This window comes from Pyxicephalus adspersus, chromosome 2 (assembly GCF_032062135.1).
Source record: "Pyxicephalus adspersus chromosome 2, UCB_Pads_2.0, whole genome shotgun sequence".
NCBI classification, from domain to species: Eukaryota; Metazoa; Chordata; class Amphibia; order Anura; family Pyxicephalidae; genus Pyxicephalus; species Pyxicephalus adspersus.
In genome coordinates this window covers 112,760,878-112,774,514 of record NC_092859.1, presented here as the reverse complement: position 1 = coordinate 112,774,514, position 13,637 = coordinate 112,760,878, and the positions used below count along the sequence as shown (strand labels likewise).

The window sequence follows — 13,637 nt, the reverse complement described above, 5'->3', positions numbered from 1 at the left end:
AAAAAAAAAAAAATATCTTACTCTTACAGACAAAAGATCGATGGTGGCTTCATTTCAACAATTAAGAAATGGTCAATTATAACCTCTCAATAACAGATATATTAAACAGTAACCAAGAGCACCCAAAACACAAATAGTTTACACCAACACAATGAATCTGATTTTTTTTATAGCATGTTGGCTTTTTTTATACCATGCATATGTTTTTTTTGCACAACTTATTTTATACCAATAGGGGTGCGCTTGGTTCCAAACATGGATGAGAAGTGAGCATTGGACCTATACAAATCTATGGCATGATAAATAGTGCAAAGGTAGAAAAACAAAACCTTTATCAGTATCTCAAGCCAAATTTATATATGCATGCACACACATGAAACTACTTTCTCTTTTAATCTCTTAACAAAAACGGTAAACTGAAGATTCAAAAATAAGTATTAAAAAAGAAAATCAGAAAAAACCCAGTAACATCATTTTACAATCAAATACAATCACTCAAAAAATGTCACAATCAACCTCAGTTTTCACGTCTGCAACAATGTCTTTGATATCCTGAATCCCGAAGTACGGCCATGGGATAACATATTCTTGCTTGAGCAGCCTGTTAAATCAGTCCCCACGCAGGAATAAATTGAGGTTGATTTGTTACACAGTCAGATCCACATTTGCTTCCTTAGCTACACATCAGATACATCCCGACAAAAAAAGAAAGAAAGAAAAAAAAAAATACATTCTCCCACATTTTCTGAGCTTGTGTCAGTCCATGCCAAGAATTCTGCGCAAATCGCCTTCTCACAACCCTGTCCTGACCATTGTATTAAAGTGCTAACATGCATTTTTGAAAGAAAAAAAGTTAAGTCATACAAAAATATAATTCCCCCACCCATATATCAAGATCCCCAGCTTAAAGCCGCTGAGGAACAATGAAATGGCCAATTCTTGCACTTCACATCCATAAAGTGAATATGTGCTTAAGGAGATAACAGGGAATGGCGTTAGCAGCAGAAGCAGGCTTAGGAAAATTCAAGTTACAGATAGTAGAAAGCATTGAGGACAATACTGTTCTAGCAGCTTTTGGGAAAATAAGCAAGTCTGTTTTATCTACTCCATACTATGCCAGTCACACTGTGGCATTTGGTGACACGGCCAGGATGTATCAGTACAGCAAAGGGGAATAGTGTTGCACTATTGTGCAATAATCCACATCAACTAAATACTATTAAAAGCAGAATTCTCATAGCTTGATAAAGATGATTACTTTACCCTACTCAATAAGCCTGGTAAAATGACTTTTTCCTATTGCATGCCTCAACACAGTGGAGGGTTTAACTTGGGATGCAGCCATGACACTAGAAACATTACTTTTAGCATGTTGCACAACTAAGTAGACAGCCCTGTAAGATGATGTTGTTAAGTTCAGAACATGTGTTTCCACAGTATACATGATAACCAGGTCCCACACAAGAGACATTACGATCCATGTACACATCAAATGAAAGCACCAAACCTATACGTATAAAACAGAAGTACTGCAGCCCAGACCACAGCGTAAACTTCGCACCAATTCCATGGGACAGGATGGCAAGTATACCTAAATCTCAACATAAGGACTTGGTACCCTTGGGAAACAAACAGGCATATGAAGAACAGTGGAAGGTAACACAGTATTATTTTACCCTTGAAATCATCTACATTTCTTTAACCTGGCCTCTTGCCATTTTGGTTAATACTTTCCAAAACAGTAGAATAAAACAAACTGTACTAAAACTACAAAAAAATAAAAGGTAAAAAACAAAAACAAAATGTAAAATAAAGATTTGGCGGCGTATGAGCAGCCCCAGCTGTGCACCCCGCTGTTGAAATGACCAGAGGCTTCTTCATTTCTTAAGGAAACAGTAAAATTGCTTTGGTGTCCATCTCCATTTCCAGTTTGATTTAAATTTATTCGTCATGGGTGTCTGGATCAAGAGGTTCATACATGTTCTTGTAACAGTTTATCCTTTTCATGAAGTCATCCAGTGCTTCTTTTGATGAACAACCTTTATAGTCAGGGCTGGACAGTTTAACTTCCTAAAATTCCAAACAAAGCATAACAATTAGTTTAATCCCTATCATGGTTTATTAGATCATCAAAATACACTGCTAGCTTTAATAGACAATATATTCTTACCAAAACATTGCTGGCAACAACTGATGGATCATCGCAGATGGATTCGATAAAGAACACCTGGAAAATAAAAAGATACAAACTTACTGCTAGGCAATGTAAATTTCCATGTTAGTCATTAACCAAAGTATATGCAATGCTATTTTTTTTTTATTCAACCTCTATGGCAGTCAGTATGTGATGGGAAAACCAATATATTTTACAGTCAGTCATCAGGTTCAACCACTAGGGAAATAAACATATCCCAGATATAAAACCCTATGGACAACAAGTAATTCATTACAAAACAAGAATTGTGTGAAATCTTCCTTCCTACCAAAGCCATACCATTAAAAAAAAATCTGAAAACATATTAATGTATTCTGTTTCTGCCAACTAACCTTGAAGTCATTCTCTTTGGCAAAATCAACAACCATCGCTCTTCTTTCTCTGGTTGTATTTGTAGCATCAAAGACCTGGAACACAAAGTCACATTAATTAATTTGGAATTTAGAGCAGCAACAAAAAAATAAATAAATAAAGGACACTAGAACTTACAGCAATCTGTCCACCTTCCTCAGTCAGGTAAGATTTCACATCTGCTAACGCAGCTAAGGCACATTGTCTGGGAAGAAAACAAAATTAGAAAGGCGTTGTGAGACATCTGCCCATCCATTAATAAACTGAACACTTCCAAAGCCAATAGAGACTTCCTATGTAATGCAAACCATTACAGGTGCTTGATATCGAGCTTCCTTATGACCCAAATAAACTTTAATAAGTTGCAATGTTTGCTTTTATTAGGCCATTCGGGGGGAGAGTTTGCTTTTCCTCCAGTTACAGAGAAAAGAAACATTTACCTTCACAGGGGGTTGACCACCACACCCAATTAAGGATGAAGTAATTAATCTGGTCCATTTAGGATTTGGCGAGCAGACACCATCTGCTGACTCACCTTCATTTGTATAGCATCTCCCACTGCTCAACTGTATGCCCCAAGGGACACAGATGTCAATGTGTGGATAATGAAAAGAAACTAATTTCCCTCATTACTCTTCCCATTCATTAAACCTTAGGAGTGGCTGACTTAAAATTCCAAAAAGGAGCAGGGACTTCTCAAAAACCCCAATTGTGTTAAATTTTTTGAACTAAGGTCACCTTTTCTAGCCATACCACTATACCTGTATATGGCACAGTAATCTGCGCATATTGTTTTGCTGTATCCAGCACGTTATTCAGAATGGCTGGGGTTCAGCACAAGTCTATGACAGTGGAACATTAGTCCAATACCTCCCAGCTTCCTTTCAGTGATATACAGCTAGCAGTAAACAGAACACACTAGCAGGCTTAGTCATGGGATCTGTGGAGTGAGGAGAACAATTATATGAGGCAGCCATTTACATAAGTAAAATCTGCAGCCAGAGAAAAGAAAGACAGGCTTAATTTAGGTAAAATAGGACTAGCCATGGACTCCTATAGTCAGCATGCAAACCAGTCTGAATTGCTTGCAAAAAAACTTTTTTTAAACTTTTAATAAATTTAAAATGATAGTGGGGATGCAGGCTGGATAGACCATTACTAATCCCGAATAAACCTTTGCAGAGGACACAGCCGGAACACTCTTAAGATTGCTAATCCGGACAAACGTCTACCTGCCTAATTTGACTTCTACCGGACATCATCTGGTTACACGTGATCCGGGATTAGTTGGCTGTCTCCCCACTGCTTGATGTTTAAATAACATGAATGCAAATCATTTACAAATATGTTTATTTAACTGTTTCAGCAATTTCTATGCAGAAAATATGAAGTTTAAAGAAATTTGTAAAGTGTAAAAATATGTGAACTGAAATACTGACTCCCCTAATCGTTTCTTTTCCAGCAGCCATGGGCAGGTGCTGAATGCTGTACATGGCACAATATAACACAGCAATGCCATTCTCTCCTCTGAGTCCATGGAGGCCTGATAAGGTGGTGTACCCAACTGGGTGCCAGAAGAGAACAAGTATTAGAGTACAGTGGGGATTCTGCAGGGGACAGCACTAGAGAGAAGGGGAGTTTTTCAGGGAAAGCTGAGCTTTCCATTTCTTCTTAAAGAAAGCCTACAATGGGTTTCTAGCTTGTAGAAAGCCTGCAAGCCCAAAAATGTTTGAAAGTTGGTTACTAGAAACCAGACATATCATGAAGAAGGGGCTCATGAGGAAGTGGCAGGTGTGCAATACATTCTGATATTAAAACAAAGCACCATCACAAGTGTAATTACATAGACGATAATGTATAACCCTCCCTGAATATGTACATTTCCAATCAGATACATTTTAGCAGCACTAGCCATAGGTTGTCACTTAAAGGATTGTACAGCCAAACATTTTAATGTCCTAACGCCTCTATGTTTTAGTACCATTGTGGAAATTAATATTTACCTCCAAAGATTCAACAGGAAGTTAGTGGAACTCACCCAAAGTGAGGGGAACTCCCTTGTTAGCCATCTTGGAAGAGGTATCCCCATTGGAAGATTTTTCCCTTTACCCCTGTGGAGATCTCTGATGGTAGTCATACAGTCTATGGATTAGATGTTAGGAGTTGGGGAAAAAAACACTTCTTCTGGGGGGGATACTATGAGATCTATGTCCTTCTGGAGATACATCCCAATGATGTTCCATCTTAATCCTTGTAGAAGCCATGGGGGAATCCCGAGTCCACCCCCTGGTGTGCACAATAAATGGAATACCAAATGCTGTGACATCAGCAGCCCTCCCCCGCCTGCAGGCAATAGATGAGGATAATGATGGAGGAATGCCTGAGTCACAGCTGATCGCTGGAGTGATGCTACCACCCCCCGCAGACATGACAACACAATGCTGCACCATCCCGGGCTGGAGGAGCTCTACATAACGATCAGCCGTGCACCCCATGGAATATGACGCAAATGATCAGACGCTGCAGACCTGCACGCCTGTTATATCGCAATGACGCGTCCTGCATCCTAATGCCGGGATCTAATAATACCTTCCGGTTCGGGGAGATTACAGAGCAACTGCAAAGTCTAATGGATGGAGGTAATGGAGGGATTAATGCTACATGTGACAACGCGTGTGCCAGACAATAAACACGGCACAGCCCGCCTGGGCCCCGCACACCGCGCTGCATCCTCCCCATCCCCCGGTCTCTTACCATTGATTGGCACCCTCGGCTCCATTTCTTTAGGCAGCCAGATCTTCTTCATCCTGTTCTGCATAAGCTCCATAGGCATAGTCACGAAGCTCCCGCGATTCCAGATAATTGATAATATTAGAAAGAAGCGATCACTCCGCCAAGCTGTATCGTGATAATGCCGCACACAGTGCTCAATAAGTGCCGGCCATGGCAGGTCCCTGCTGCAAGACAATAGTAATGCTGAGTGGGGGCAGCGCTGCTTGTGCTGTGCACTGATAAGGTCTCCGCTCTCTCTTCCTGTAAGTGATGTACGCACTGCTGCTGCTGCGAGCTGTAAAAAAACCCGGCCGGCGAGAGGAGTAACGTGATGCCGCTGACGTCACAGTTCCGCCCATTTCTAGTCCACCTGTTGCTCAGTGCTGACCCCTTCCGGTCCCATTCCACAACTACAGGGCGAAAATTGCGCCGCTGCCCGCACGTATCCATTAACCCCTAACATGCCGGGGGGGAGGATCCTTCCATCATTTTATACAACCCCAAGTACCTCTGTTGTAGCTGTGTGTAATATTTATTTTCCTGCACTTTTATCCCCTAAGATTCCTAAATTATCTTTTAAGCCAAATATCTCTTATATATACCAACAACTACTGAATTTTGGATCTTCAAACTTTTGACATATATGCACTACCAGCACTGTGATATAATGTATAAAAAATATCATTTCCACTTTACAAGTGACTTGTGTTTCTTACTGCCACCAATATTCCTCTTTTTATGATCATCTCTCCACCAGCTGCTGGCTGATGACTTTTCACAATTTACATCAATGATATTAGATTGTAAGCTCTTCTGGGCAGGGTACTCCTCCTGTGTCATTGTCTATATGTGTCATTTACAACCCCTATTTAATGTACAGCGCGGCGCAATATGTTGGTGCTACATGAATACTCTTAATAATAATACTACAATAATAGTGGGTAGCAGGGGATCCTCTCTTTCATCACAAAGTTTTTGTTGATTCTGTTGCTATGGTGATGTGTGATAATGGCCATTCTGTGCCTCCTTCCTTATCACAGGTGGGTATTGTCTCCTCTCCCTTTGTTCTATTTTAATGTAATGTAATGGCCAGGAAGGAGGAGGGCTGATTGTAATAAAACCTGACCTGAGGTGACAACAGCTCAATTTTGGGTCAACTAAGCCCCTCTAACCTGACCTGAGGTGACAACAGCCCAATTTTGGGTCAACCAAGCCCCTCTAACCTGGCCTGAGGTGACAATAGCCTCATTCCTGGCCACCAGGCCTCATCTTACCTGTCCTGAGCTAACAACAGCCCTATTGTGGCTCATCAGAGCTACCCTAACTTGGCCTGAGGTGACAACAGCCCTATTAATATGTCTGACATCTGGACATCTAGCAAAGAGTACAGTTCCGGGGTTCTGTCACCCTCAGTAATCACCTGAACCTAAATATGTCAGGGCAGGTGACCACCTGCATTCTAAACTGCACCCCTGTATCCCCGTTGGGCTCTGAGATAGGGGGGTCAAAAAAAGACACTAAACTGGCAAAATCACTAAAAGTAAATTCATGCACCACCTCAGGGCCATTTTGCATAGGAAACCCCCTATAGAGCCCCAAAGTTGTGGTAAAAATGACACAATTTATCAGAACATTGCATTTCCTGGACTTTATCCTGTGGGGTTTCAAAGCTCAGAACCCAGGAGACCCAGACAGATTCATTTGGCCCTTGGTCCTGGTTTCTGCACATCTGTGACTTTCTATCTCCTAAAAAAAACCCTAAAGATGGGGGGGGTGAAATTTGGGGTACAGGCAGCAATAGGGGTCCCCTGCATCCTCTGGACATATCAGGTCCCTGCAATATACCATTCTGGAGATTTTCAGGTTCACAGCCGGTAAGGGGGCAGCAGAGTCTGAGAGGCATTATGAGGAGACCCTGGCTTCCCGCCCTGGGCATTGCCTCAGGATAAAGGTTCAGCCATGAACTTTGCTGTGCCAAAGGACATCGACTCATGCTGTGCTGTATCATTCTGTACTGTACTATGCATTGCTGTGGTGTCCTCTCATATTGTATTATGCATTCATGTGGTACTATGTCATACTGTACTATGCTTTTATATGATACCTTCTCATATACTATACATTTATATGTTTATATGATACCTTCTCATATACTATACATTTATATGTTATCTTCTCATATACTATACATGTATATGGTACCTTTTCATATACTATACATTTATATGTTATCTTCTCATATACTATACATGTATATGGTACCTTCTCATATACTATACATTTATATGTTATCTTCTCATCTAGTGTACTATACATTTCTTTGGCTGCATCTCCTGTTCATGCTACATTTTCTGCCCTCATTCTAGCTATGCAGCCAGCGTTGTGATGGAGTCGCACTGATCTGCATGATAATGATGGGCCGTCTCCCAGCCATGTAAAGTAGGCTTGCGGTGGGGAGGTCGGGTAACAGGAGGGGTCCGGGCTGGTCAGAGCTCTCTGTGGCTCCTCACGTAGGTCACGTTCTCCCTTGGTGAAGTATCCCTTGGTGCTGCCCCATCCCCCTCCCTGACTCACACAGCATCCTTCCTCACATCTCCATACAAATCACACAGCTCTCCTGGATCCCCTCCTCACACAGCGCCCTGCATACAGCTTGGGTTATGGTAGCTGCCACCTTTCTTCCCTGCAGTGCCAGGGGGTGCTAAAATAAGAATGACATGAAATTCCTCTGTAGCTTCCAGTCTCTCCCCCTCCTCATGCATGACATTAGCATGTTGCTAAGCATAATGCCCGTTGCTAAGCAGTGAGCAGCAGTACTGCATGACTCATCACATACATGTCATACACATGATGCACACCACTATATCATACATGATCCATATCAATGCATGTTATGCCTGATTTCAGCCATCCAGTCCTGTGCATGCAAACATTACACTCATTTTACATTTACTAGTCTGGATTTTTTTGCAAAGTGAAATTTGCTATTTTCAACATGTGCAACAGTGTTTATTATTTGGAAGAAAAAATAATACCTATTTTTACATGGCAACAAATAAAGGAGAACTCTATAAATTATCTTTGGGAAGAACAAGAATAATGTGTAATTTGTTATTACACTTCTCTGTGATGTCCTTTCCAATTTACAGAAAACAGCAGGATTATCATTAGCTAGAATGTGTTTAGTAATTACAACAGAAGTATAGAGCAAGCCGTACACTATAGCACAATATCTCAGTCAGGGTTCTGTGGAATCGTAGGGTTCATCTAGAGGTTTCTTTAGCAATTTGTGACACTCAGGTTAGTTTAACTGACACCAATGATCTTTTTGGCCATCTGTAAGGGAGACATTCTTCACACTGATCACCACACTAATGTACAGTGAGCTGTGGAATTATTAATTATAGCAGGAGTTCCCTGAAAGTAATTTTAAGCTTCCCCCATGGTAAAAAGTTCAAGAAAGGCAAAACACTGATTGCGTGATCGATTACAGGAAAACATTGAATCATTTACCAAGGTCCAATTTCCATCATATATGGATGGATGAAAACTGATCAGGCAAGGCATCTTTATCTTAGTTAGCCACCATATTAAAAAAATATTTTAATGTTACATTTCAACTATATATATTATCATGATCAAATTATCAATTAGAAATAACATTGACAGAAAATTGTGTTGTATATGCCTAGAGACCATTTGGTGACATGGTCAACCATTGTTTGCTCAAGTGTGTGACATATAAAGTATATTTGCATATATTTAATCTTGATCATTTAAATGATCAATCACTTGTTGCAAACAATGACAGTCTCTCAAATTTAATACACAGTGGAAGACAGCCATTTCATCAGCCTACGTACATGAGATGGCAGACACCTGATGCAGCCTTTTATCTATATCATATTGTCGGGTGCCAGAGGTTCCACATGGCTGCAGTTTAAACAGTAACTTTGCTGGCCATACCCATGGAAATTTTCTAACAAATTCAAACAGTGGCAGATGTAGCCAGCAGTGGACCCCTGTGAAGAACTGGTTTAGGGCCCCCACGCTGAACTGATTTCAACCACTGTAGTCATTAGACCAAAGGCATCAATGCAATGCACCAATATCTCATATTTTAATCTATAAAAACTCTTTTATATAAATGTATACTAATTGTGGAAGGCAGGATACTTTGACACATTTTAGTATTCGTGGCCAAAAACAGAGAAGAATGGGGAAGTCTCTGGGAAGCCAGGGGTCTGGTCAGTTTGTTACATAATTATATTATTCGATACATAGTACAGCTCTAAAACTTGGTTCACATTCTAGAATATTGTCCCCCGAGATCAAGGATCGTAACCCCAAGATAAAAAATCTAGCATGCGTACAACAATCCCCTAACATCATTTATCAATTTGTACTGGTGAATCAATGAAAAACCAAGTGAAGAGGACCACTGTATATTTCAATCGAGAAGGACACAACAGGATGATGCTTGTTTATCTTCCCTTCTCCCCTTTCCATAGAACAGAATTGGTGCTGTGTGTTCATGCACTTGTTTGTTCTGATTAGAAATAATCACAAAAGTGTTTCCAGCGACGGAAGTGAAATGTGTGTACAGGGCTTTAGCTGCTAACTCGGCTCGTTTGGCTGCACACAATTACTTCTTTGCTATTCAAATAAACTCCTGAGAGGCAAAATGTATGACCAACATGATCACAGTCAGGGCAGACATGTCCACAGACATAAATACATTTCATGGTGTGGGCCATGATAGGGCACAGGAGAGCTCTTTTATCCCCTACCTACCACACACAAGCAGGGTTGTGAATTTTTGGACCCATGTGTTGCTTCTCAGACTCATTAGAATGAGAACAACTATTTAATGTACAGCGCTGCGTAATATGTTGGCGCTATATAAATCCTGTTTAATAATAATAATAATAATAATAATAACAACTCATTGATCCCATGCAGCAATAAGATCTTCAGTTGTTCTGCTCTGTGTATATATGCTGTCATTATAATGTAATACAAGAGGCTGGAACACCATTTTTTATGGTGTGAGGTTTCTTGATGCATGTCAGCTGTTTTCCATTTAAAATTACTTCTCATATTAAAACACCAAGTTGATTTCCAGCTAAAGAAATTTTAAAACAGGTATATGAACTATAAATCTAGAATTACTTTGATGTGACGGTTTTAGAAAACGTTATGGCTTATTAAAGTGACTGGAACATCTATAACCTATTCTTAGTAATGTAAGCGCTGCTGTTAAATATACAGTAACTGTGTGAATGTCTTTTAATAAAAAAACACAATGAGACACAAGGAAGTCAAACACAGATAAGTCATTAGTTCCTTTCTTTGGACAAATACAGAGGTAAATGCTAATTGGTGTTTGCTAGTCAGGTGAAATCCAGATTGGGATCTGATCAGAATACAATGGTATTCTGAAAATGAAGCATATTTCATGTTGATGAAACCAGTGCAAACTAGAAAATGCTAAGCAGTTAAAAATTTCACAAAGAACCAGGCAAAACCTGCTTGAACAAAACCTTATTAGCATCTTTTAAATCAGTAATAACACAGGAGCAAAGAGTTTGTGAAGGCAAGGGGACACCAACAGGTGTGAGAGAGGAAGAGAGAACTCAAACAATCAGTTCCCTATTCCTTTAGGTGTTAGGTTTAAATAGGCATGCATATATATTGCAATTGCTGGACACTTCTTAAAATGTGTGTTGCGTTACTGTCCCATTGATCCTTTGTCTTCCAAACTAAGTAATTGGCATAGAAAAATATACAATATACGAAGGAAAAATTAATTTAGTTCTCTATACATTCTGATGAAGTCAAAACTTGTTGAAGTCAGGTGATAAAATAACTAGAAAATTGATGTTTTCAGAATCATGTCTCCTTAAAAAGAATGTTTCAATAAAAAGAAGAATCTTAATGGATCTATTGTTTTAGTGGGGTTGGAGCAAATGCTTGTTCTTCTTACTTATTAAAACACAGCATAGTAACCACATACATTTCATATTCAATCTTTAGGTGGAGGTTTGAAGATGAAAGGTCTGAAATTTATGACTGTCAAAAAATCTTTTTCCACAATTTAAAAAAAAAAAAGCCTTTTTCTTGGACTAACAGGGCTACATACAGGTGATACAGTGATACAAGTGATACAGGGTTGTGATTATGTCATAAAGAGCAGATAGGTAATGATGACCTTCCGGTGAGACACTGAACTTGAGTCTAGACAATATGAATTGCTTACTGATAATGGTTACACATCAGCTCATGCTGCCACTCACGTAAACATGTAGAGAGTAAGATCAATATATTTTTACTAGCAAAGGTAGATTCATTCAGTGAATGGGATGAAATTCTGACATAAGTAGAAACATTACTAGTGGTACAATGGTACTTGAGGCAAAGGCAGGATTTTTATAGGGCCATTCATACATAGGTTATTGTAAGCCAAATGCAGTATCTGCATGTTGAATAGACAGTTATGGAAAAGTTTTATCTTTAAAACCGTTTTCATTCTTTATGGTTGATGTGCTGATACAAACATAAAATATACATATCGACAACAACCAAACATAATGACATATATATATATTTATATATATATATATACCGGTATATATATATATATATATAAAATTAATTAATAATAAACTGTATTTAGAGTCAAGTAGGGGTTCCGAATGAGAGACAGATACAAACAATGACACAGGAGGAGGAGGAGAGGATCCAGCCCGAAAGGGCTTACAATCAAAGACAGTGTTACTCAATCCAGTTTCTGCAGAACCACAGGTGTCCTCCAGAGAATGCAAAGGGTTCCTTGGACAATGCCTTTTATTTACCACTGACACCAATGATCTTTTTGGCTATCTGTAAGGGGGACATTATTCTCAGTTGCCAGCTATGTAAGAGGCATTCTTCCCACTGACCACCACGTACTATGAGCTGTGAATATAATAAACCAGGTCAAAATGTCATTTTCATCAGATATAATGTTATGTGGGCTTCGTATTTTTGATGCGGATTTCAAATCTGTGTTCAGTTTTTCTCTAGCACGTCTAGTTTTTGTGATGTAGCTAAATATATATTGTGTGAAATTCGTTATACAGCCTTTACATAATTACATTTAACGACAGTTTTCTTTTTTTAAGGTTAGAGACCACACTAACTGCGATTGATTTTATTTGTCATCGTGCCTAGAAATCGCCTTAATGATTCAGACAGCCTCTGTTACATGTGCGTTTTCTTCACAACGAAAGCACAACATCGCTAAATTACCACAGAACTTAAAAAGATATACAAATTAAATTTCTTTGGCTATCTGTAAGGGGGACATTATTCTCAGTTGCCAGCTATGTAAGAGGCATTCTTCCCACTGACCACCACGTACTATGAGCTGTGAATATAATAAACCAGGTCAAAATGTCATTTTCATCAGATATAATGTTATGTGGGCTTCGTATTTTTGATGCGGATTTCAAATCTGTGTTCAGTTTTTCTCTAGCACGTCTAGTTTTTGTGATGTAGCTAAATATATATTGTGTGAAATTCGTTATACAGCCTTTACATAATTACATTTAACGACAGTTTTCTTTTTTTAAGGTTAGAGACCACACTAACTGCGATTGATTTTATTTGTCATCGTGCCTAGAAATCGCCTTAATGATTCAGACAGCCTCTGTTACATGTGCGTTTTCTTCACAACGAAAGCACAACATCGCTAAATTACCACAGAACTTAAAAAGATATACAAATTAAATTTCTGCTGTCCACTTGGTGACGAGGATAAATCTTGGGCTCTACATGTCACCTGTACCAGTTGTTCCAACGATCTGCGTGACTGGCAAAATCGGCTTAAAGCAGCAATGCCATTTGCAATCCCGATGGTGTGGAGAGAACCGCGAGACCATCCAATCGACTGCAATTTTTGCAGCATCAACAAAAGTAAATTCTCAGGTAAAACTAAGCACAAAATTGTATATCCCAGCCTCGGTTCTGCAATTAGGCCTGTTCTCCATGATGATTCATTGCCAGTTCTGGTACCGCCACATGATGGACTTGCTTCTGTAGAAGGTGGTGAGAAATGCGCTGGAGTTGCAGCCAGTTACAACCCCGGATCATCTGATCCTGACTACTTGGCTGATGAAAATTCAGAACCAGAGACGTTTACACAAGCATGGCTGAATGATCTTGTTCCTGAGATCTCTCCAAAGACATAGCAGAACTTCTTGCTTCAAGGTTTAAACAGAAGCACTTGCTTGCAAAGGGTGTAACTGTAACTCACTAC

The 13,637-nt window shown here is 39.5% G+C and overlaps 1 long non-coding RNA gene across 1 annotated transcript; it reads right to left on the bottom strand.

Annotated features, from left to right (window-relative positions):
* Nucleotides 1–1,946: 1,946 nt before the first annotated feature.
* Nucleotides 1,947–2,788, bottom strand: LOC140324202 (uncharacterized). Its single transcript, XR_011919511.1, has 4 exons — nucleotides 2,705–2,788; nucleotides 2,548–2,622; nucleotides 2,171–2,227; nucleotides 1,947–2,070 (listed from the first exon to the last, which is right to left on the bottom strand). It is a non-coding gene; the product is annotated as an uncharacterized lncRNA (long non-coding RNA).
* Nucleotides 2,789–13,637: the final 10,849 nt, after the last annotated feature.